This window comes from Cebus imitator, unplaced genomic scaffold (genome assembly GCF_001604975.1).
Source record: "Cebus imitator isolate Cc_AM_T3 unplaced genomic scaffold, Cebus_imitator-1.0 Scaffold338, whole genome shotgun sequence".
In the NCBI taxonomy this organism is placed as follows: Eukaryota; Metazoa; Chordata; class Mammalia; order Primates; family Cebidae; genus Cebus; species Cebus imitator.
This window is the reverse complement of record NW_016107653.1, coordinates 1,705,288-1,712,233: the sequence shown is the minus strand read 5'-3', so window position 1 is coordinate 1,712,233 and position 6,946 is coordinate 1,705,288.

Below are 6,946 nucleotides of genomic sequence, written 5' to 3'. Positions count from 1 at the left end.
TAGGGTTCCTTCCTCACCCGCCCCGCAAAGCTGAGGGGAGTCCCCATAGCCCTGTACAGATCATGCCGGACCATTGGGTCAGGGGCCAGTTCATTTGGATGGGGGCTCAGGGGGCCACATGACCTTGCCAAGGGCACACACCTAATGGGGCTGAGGACACAAAGGTGGGTGAGTGCCCAGAGCTGCCCCTTGTTCCCAGGCCCTGCAGCCAGACTGAGGCACAGAGGAGTGGCAGACAGAGGCACATGCACACGGGCACCCTAGTGGCTACCTCCCTGTGCCCAGGGAGTGACTGACTCCAGGCAGGCAGAGTAGGGTGCGTCCCTGGGGAAGGAAGTGAGTGCAGGGCCTCTGGGCCCCAGGCAACACTGTTCAGCCCCGAAAGAAGGACACCGTGAGGAGGCAGGGTAAGACCCACGCGTGTCCCTGCAGGAGGGAGAAGGCCGTGCCCCAACCCGCCCAGGTTGGTGGGCAGGAGGCTGCCAGGGCCTCTTCCGGGCAGTGGCTCTGGCGAACGTCTGGCTGGCTGCTGGACGGCTGCCCAGTGGCTGCAGCGCGGCTAACGGGAACTGTCTAGAGTGAGTCATCGCACTCGGGGGGCTCACCTGGGCGTGCTGGCTGTGCCTGGCCTCCCAGTGAGCGGGAGTATGTGCACCTGTGCATATGTGCATTCTTCTTGGTGTGGGTGTTCCTAAATGTGGGCCTGAGTGTGTGTGTGCCTGTCTCCGAGTGTATCGACACATATGCCAGGTGACCAGTGTCTGTGTGGTGCTGAGTTTGTGATCTTGCCTATGAGTGTGTGTGTCTGCATGGCCCTTCCCATACAGCCTGGCCTCTTCCCACTCCAGGAAAAGGTGTCTGTGTGTGCATGTGAGAGAGAGAGTGTGTGTTTGTGTGTGTCTCTACGTGTATGTGTCTGTGTGTGTATGCCTCTGTGTGTGTGTGCATCTGTGTGTGAGTCCTTCAGGGTGTGCCCCGCTCAGGTCTACACAGACCAGGCCTCAGCTAACTCTTAGAACTCCCTTGGGCCCCTGCCTTCCCTGTCCCCACCCCCAGGTGTACCACCTCTGTGTGTGTCTCTGTGTATGTGTGTCTATGTGTGTGTATATGCCTGTGTCTGTGTGTCTGTGTGTGTGTCTCTGTGTATACCTGTGTATGTATCTGTGTATCTGTGTGTCTGAATGTCTCTGTCCTTTGTGTCTGTATGCCTGTGTGTGTGTCTGTGAGCGTATGTGCCTGTGTGAGTGTGTGTCTGTGTATCTGTGTGTCTCTGTATGTGTGTCCGTGTGTGTGTGTGTGTGTGTGTGTGTGTGTGTCCCTGCATCTGACCCACACCCCTGGACACTGCCAGGCAGGTCCTCCTGGCGCTGGTGGTCCTCTCCTGGGACTGTTCCAGCCCTGCCTCCCCCCACAACCTCTGCAGAACTCCGCTCCTTCCCAGGTGTGCCCCACTCAGGTCTACACCAGGCCAGGCCTCACCTAACTCTTAGAACTCCTTTGGTCCCCTGCCCTCCCTGTCCCCACCCCCAGGTGTGCCACCTCTGTGTGGTGCCCAAGCTAGATCCCAGGGAGGTTCCCACCCTCGAACCCTGGTCCTCACCAAGTCCCCTCTGCCCCAATATCCCGGGATCCTTTCACTCCCTTGTTCAGCTGCTCATGATTCCAGCAGTGCCCCATGCCAACACACCTAGCCACGTGCGCAGTCTTTCCTCAGCTCTCACCAAATTCAGAAACCCTGCTTGGAGCCTTAGGTGGCACCTCCCACCCACAGGAGCCCCCTCAGCAGCCTTGCTGCCCGGCCCCCGCCCACTGGGCCTGACTTTGAACCCAGCCCTTTTGCCCTCACTCTCTGCACGCAGGCTACTCTGTTCTGTCTGGAACACTCTTCCTGCACCGCCTGGCTCATGCCGCACCCCTAAGGTCCCAGCTTAAGCTGCCAGGAGCCTTCCAGAACCCCTGCTTCCCCGCCCTCAGAGCAGTGCCGCCCTGCAGAAGCCTCATCTTTGCAGGCTTGCCTGTGTCTTCACCAGACCCCGAGCCCCTGGGGCAGGGCCAGTGGGGTGCTGGCCGCCGCTGTGTCCTAGGCCCCAGGCTCTTGACAAGAATCAGCAGAAAGGATGACTCTGGGCGGGGTCCTGGCTCCAGGGCAGCCCCCAGCGCCGGGCGCTCCCGCCCGCAGAGCCCACCCCGCCGCCCTGTCCGGGGCACCCCGTTCCCGCTGCACGCTCTCAGCCGCGCCCTCGCATCTGCCGCCCCAGCCCCTGCGGAATTCGATCCTGTCCCTGTGCGTCCAGATCACCCTCGGGGGCGCTCGCGACCACTGTTGTCCCAGCAGACTGCCCCCCACCCCAGCTTGTGACTTAAGTATCTGTCTCCCCGGACTGGGAGGTGAAGACAGCGGCAAGTCTAGGAGCCTCAGTGAGGGGGTCCGGTGGTCCCTCCCTGGCAAGAGTCCAAAGTCGATCCTGCGGACGCGACCGGCTGGTCGGGGGCGCCCGGCGGGTCGGGGGCCCCGGGCGGGGCGGGGCCTGGACTGGAGGGCGGGGCCTGGCCCGGGGGGGCGGGGCCGCGGCGACGGCAGCCAATGGGCTGAATGAGGCCGGCGGCACCGCCCGCGCGCGCGCTCCGCAGTGGCGGGGCCGGGCTGGGCGGACCCGGGCGGGGTCCTAGCTGAGCTGCTGGGTAGCCAGGCGCGCTGGGTCTGCAGTCCGAGGCCAGCCGCCAGCGGCAGCGCAGGCCCGCGGGGCAGAGCGCGGCTGCAGCCTGCCGGCCCGCCCGGTGCGCCGGAGCCGGGACCAGAGACTGGACGCGACGGGCCGCCCGGCCCGCACCGCACGGCCGCCGCGATGTGCGACTGCTTCCACATGGTGCTGCCCACCTGGCCCGGAACCCCCGGCAGCGGTGCGCCCCTCCCCGCCTGCAGCCCGCTCCCCTGGGGCGGGTGGGCTCCGCGCGGGGGCGCGCGCCGGGGAGTGTCCGGGGGCGCGCAGTGCGGGCCGTTGGGGCGGGGGCCTCGGGGACGCCGGTGGGACTCGCGCGCGGTTCTGGGCCTCCCTGGGCGCTGGGGTCTCTTCTCCCGTGCCTCGCGTTCTACCTGTCCGCGGCTCTCGGTCCCCGCTCCTCTCCCGGCCTCTGGGGCTGTCCCTGCCGCTCACTTTGTTTCTCGGTGGCTGACTCGTCTCTGTCGCTCACTCCGTCACTCGCGGTCCCTGTCTGTCTCTTCTCGTTCCTGCCCCGCTGCGGGGATGCTGTCTGGTCGAGAAGCAGTCTCCTGGGAGGTGCTACCGCTCTCTGGAGCTGGGCTGGTGTCTGCATGGGGCACGAAAGCCGAGACCACCGCGACCCGGGCATCTGCACCAGGCCTGCGCTCTCACCTGCTTTGGGGGAGAGCAGCTAGGCTGGTCCGGGAGTGTGGGCCCTCGGCTTTGGTCCAGGACTGCCAGTGTGGTCTGGGCTGCATCTACTGTGTGGCTGTGGGGGTGTCGCCGGCTAGGTGGAGGCTGTGGCAGGCTATGCCTGAGTTCTGGAACCTGGTGAGGGGCCTGAATGGGGTCAGAGTCAGGCCACAGGGTCCCGCAGTGCTGGGCAAGGGAAAGTGGGTGCTGCCCACTGGCATGCCCCCCAGAGATGGTCATTAGCCTCCCTCTGAGCCGCAGTCTACAGAATGGGTACCTGGTGCTCTTTGTGTGTCTGTCCCCGCACTGGGCCTGGTTCCAGGGCCTGGGTGTCTCAGCATCTTGGAGGGCAGGGCGGGGGGGGGGCAGTCCCTTGGGCACTGGGTCTTGCTGCTGCAGCCTGGCCACACCCAGGGCATTGGCAGCCACTGGCCGGGGGGTTGGGCTGGCCGGCACGGGCGCAGGCTGCACCTACTCTGGGGAAAACAGGTCGATGGTAATGATGCCCATGATGCTGCAGGTGCAGAGGGGTGCCCTCGGCCTGGTCATGCCCCCCCTGCAGCAGGTGCTCCCAAGGCAGCCCTTCCACTCTGCCTCTTCCTCATTCTTGGGCACCCAGAGACTCCCAAGCTGCAAGGTCCAGGACCATCTCATCCACCCGCTGTCTCCGCAGAGCCTGTGCTGGCTTCCTGGTTCCCAGGCAGTCCCTCCCTGTGTCCAGCCCACAGAACCATCTGCTCTTAGGGAATAAGGTCAGTGGTGCTCATTGGGGCTTTGGTAGGAGAGCTGCAAGGTCAGAGCCCTTGGGAGTTCTGTCCAGTGTGCCAGTTCCCAGGCCCTCCCCAACCCTGTGGCCCAGGAATGTGCATTCCTGACAAGCACCTTGCCACCTACTGCCTTTCCCAGCCTGGATTTGGTCCAGGCTTTTTCCACCTGCAGTCCCCTCTCAGCAGGCCAGAGATGGGCAGACTCTCCCCTGTTCTCGCCTTCCTTTCCTGTCCAGTCCAAACCTGCCCTCTGCCAGCAGCCCCAGGCACCAGCCCAGCAAGGAGCCATCTCCCGGCAGCTTTCGCGCCAAGGCTGCCCCCTGGTGGCCGGCCTGGGAACATCCCTCGCAGGATCGCCCGACCTAGTGGCCCCAAGCCTGACTCCTTCACAGCCCCAGGGAAGGGGGCTCTGCCTGGGTGCACCAACCCCACGGAGTGCTGACTGTAACACCAGCCAGTTCACTCCCAATGGGTGCTGGGTGTCACACCCTTGCCTACTCCAGGGGCAGACTGGCCCCTTCCCAGGGGCAGAGCTGGGCCCACGACAGCTGGGGAGACAGGGAAACCCTCCCCTCGCCTCCCCCAGCCTTGGCCCCAGTCCCCGCCCTGCACCTGCTGCCCCTGGCTTGGCCTGAACACCTTCCACAACAACACCCCCAAGGAAGCACCACCGTGTTGGGAAGGCCCCCGGTGCAGTGACACCATGTGAGGATGTCTGGGTGGTCTCTCTGCTGGGGTGGGGCCATGACATGGCTGGGCCCTTTCCCAAGAGAGGTGCAAAGCAGGGCAGCTGTGGAGGTGGTCTTGCTGTTCTGTCCCTCACTGCTGCTCTCTTCAGGGCCTTGGGGCTGCAAGTGTGGGTCAGGACCTTGCATTCGGGGACGGGAGTGATTGTGGCTGCCTGTGCAGATGGGGATGCAAGTGCCAGTGCTGGCAGGCCTGTCACCACCCTAGTGTCTCCCTGACCGGGTTGTCTACCCTGGGGGAGGGCTGTGTATTCCCATCCTGCAGATGGGGACAGCGAGGACTCCCTGGGCTCTCAGGGGCCAGAGCAGCACATGGAGCGCTTTGGTCATTGACCTGCTGTTCTGACAGGTGCTGGTTCTGCTCTGCCCCACCAGGAAGGGTGCTGCAGGCAAAGGAGCCCCTCTGTAGCCACCTAGTGGCAGGAATGGGCACTGAGGAGGAGGCAGCACAGGGCACCCTGGACTGTCCCCCTCATCCCCCACCGAGGTGGCCCCTCAGAAGCCACCAAGAGTGATGTCGTAAGTGTGTTCCTGACAACACCCCAGCTCTTTACCTGCTGGGGAAACTGAAGCTGGACCACCAGGGAGAAAGGCTGGCTGCCTGCTAGCCTCTGGCTCCTGCCCCAAGCCTCAGGCAGTGCCCACCTGGTTCAGACCAGGGAGGGGGTGGGGCTCAGAAGTGGGCAGGAGGGTCAGGCCCGCAGGGCACCCGGCTCCAATGCCCCAGGAGCCCGCTCCCTCCCAGCCTTCTCCATGCCCAGGAAGCTGAGTGCCGCTCCCACTTGGCTCATTGTGGCTGAGCCTACAGTGGGAATGCCCTCATTGCCTTCTCTCCATTTGGCCAAGCTCTTCTGTCCTGGGCTGGGCTAGGAGCTGCCTCTTCCGGGAAGCCCCCTGGGTTGCTGGGCTCACTCCCAGCTCTCCCTCTGACCCACTCTGTGTCCTCCCTCTTGTGACACCTGTGCTGAAGGCCTCTGTGTTTCAGGCAGCTGGCATCTGCTTAGCTGGGGGCTGGCTTGCCCAGGTGTGGGGAAGTATAGGTGCTAGGGAGGAAAGGCCCCAAATCCCCAGGAAGTGGGGAGAACTGGCCGTCTGAGGGTCCCTGCCACGCATTAAAGGAGTAAAACGCCACACTCCCAGCTTGGTCTTCTGGCTGGCAGAGGCAGACCCTGCCCTCGGGGATGGTGTGAGGTGTGGGGGTGCCGCCCCGTCCATCTGGTTGCCTGTCCATCCATCGATCTAGGTCTCAGAGCCAGCCACCCAGGGACCCTGGGACCGAAGGTCCTACCTCAGCAGAGCAAGCATGCACCCAGTGTTCATTCAACAAACGTGAATCGCTTTTGTGGCCAGTGCAGGCTTGGGGGCACAGAGGGGCCAGGGAGGGCTCCCTGGAGGGAAACCGGCCCGACGGAGACTAGGACTGGTTATGAAAAAGAAGCGGAGGAAGACAGGAGGAGCTTGCAGAGCCGGGGGGTTAGGGTTAGGGTTAGGGTTAGGGGGGCGAGGTCAGGGATCTGCAGCCTTTCAGCCCAGTGCATCTGGGACGGGATTGGGGAGGATGGAGAGGGGACAGCGCCAACTGCTGGAGGGAGGGCTTTGTCTTGAGGGCAACGGGGCACTGGGGAGTTCCTAGGTCTTAGGGCAGTTTTGGTGGAAAGGAATTGCTCCATGCCCCCACGGAGGCCAGGTGAGCCTGGAGGGAGCTTAGCGGAGTCTCAGTGGACACGCAGGGAGGACAGGCCATGCTCCCTGTTCTTCTCCACCCACTCTAAGGGCAGCAAGGTCCCTGGCCGCACTGTGAGTTTCGAGGGTGTCTCCACCAGGCTCCTGCTGCACTCAGCCTGGGCCTCCAGATTATCCTTCATTTTTCTTTTTTTGGAACCCACAGCCGGCCGGGAGCCAAGGCCTTACTTGCTCGGATAAATATTTAATAGTCAGAAGCATTTTCTAAAATGGAAACGTGGAGCTGGGCCCAGGAGGCAGGGGTGGGAAGGGCTGGGAGGGGCTCCCCCGTCCCCACACCCCGAGAGGCCTGCAG